Source organism: Octopus bimaculoides, chromosome 3, assembly GCF_001194135.2.
Source record: "Octopus bimaculoides isolate UCB-OBI-ISO-001 chromosome 3, ASM119413v2, whole genome shotgun sequence".
In the NCBI taxonomy this organism is placed as follows: Eukaryota; Metazoa; Mollusca; class Cephalopoda; order Octopoda; family Octopodidae; genus Octopus; species Octopus bimaculoides.
The window spans coordinates 56,817,155-56,818,802 of record NC_068983.1 but is presented as its reverse complement, the minus strand read 5'-3'; positions in this window follow the sequence as shown (position 1 = coordinate 56,818,802).

Below are 1,648 nucleotides of genomic sequence, written 5' to 3'. Positions count from 1 at the left end.
TATATATATATATATATATATATGTATGTATACATTTATACGATAGGCTTCTTTCAGTTTCCGTCTACCAAATCCACTCACAAGACTTTAGTCGGCGCGAGGCTATAGTAGAAGACACTTGCCCAAGGTGCCTCGCATAAAATAATTTGTGCATTGTTGAAATATACACAATTTAGTGCACGTAAACTTTACCAAAATATCTTATATGGACTCCAAACGGCAGTACTGGCCCCGATTAATGTATATATTTCTTTATTGCCCACAAGGGCTAAAAAAAGATGGGACAAAGAAGGACCGAAAAAAGGGATTAAGTCAATTACATCTACCCCAGTGCATAACTGGTATTCATTTAATCGACCCCAAAAGGGAAAGTCAACCGCGGCGGAATTTGAACTCAGACGAAATATCGCTAAGCATTTCGCCCAGAATGCTAACGTCTCTGCCAGCTCACCGCCTTGCTGTTATATTGTATAACTAAAGATATATATTTGCCGGACAGTTGCAAGTCCTTCTTTTTGAAAATTTTTTATGACATTTGCGTGTAGTAGTTGTATGGGTGTCCCAGATTTATTAAGCAGTATACCACTCCATTGTGGGCCTTCCTTGAGTTATGTAATGCAGTGGAGGAACAGATGGTTAGAGGTAAAGGTTTTTCTGACGCTTAAAAGTAAAGCTTGTCTTTGAGATTTAGTTTCAGCTACGTTATCTATGACGCAGGCTCACCTACGTTCATAGCTATTATGCAGGTTTTAATAATTGTGACTTATGCATGAGCAGAGATGGTAAGATAGAACATATAAAAATACCAGCAATAACAGCACCAACAGCATCAGCATTACTGAGGTTTGTGATCTTAGATATGATCATAAACATGACAGATTTTTAATGAAATTATGTTTGTTCAAAGGACAAAGCAAAAACTAAGAACGATAGAAAATCAAACTAAACATACAAACAGTTTGTGAAAAGAGCAACACAATGATTGAAACAGAAAACATCGTAGAAGAGGCACTATTATTTAAAATAGCAATGACAATTTAGAAAGTACAGGTGTATATTTAGAAAGGTGTAATTAAGAGAGATAAAACAAGAATAGAATGAGATTTTGGTGGAGGTTAAGATTATATTTGTGGAATTAATTATGAAATCTGAGATTGCTTGCAGGTTACAAAGACTTTTAAATACTAGAAACATGTAGAACAAGAACATTTATAACCAAGAATTCATGTAATTACAGAACAATATATTTTGGTTCTGTGTATATTTTTTTGTGTGTGAATATATGTATATGAGCTTGTTTCGGCAATTGTGAGTGTGTATACTCTTGCATATGTGATTCCTAATGCATGTATGCGGTTCATGGTGTCGTATATTCTGAATATGTTACATCCATCTTACACATATATTTGCATATATATATATATATATATATATATATATATATATATATATATATATATACGTGTGTGTGTGTGTATGTGTGTGTTAGCGTATATACATATGCATATAAGTATATATATGTATTTATATATATATGTATATACACACACACGTATATGTATGTATCCATGCATGTATGCATGTATGTATGTATATTTGTATGCAAGTATCTATGTACGTATGCATGCATGTATGCATGTATGTATGT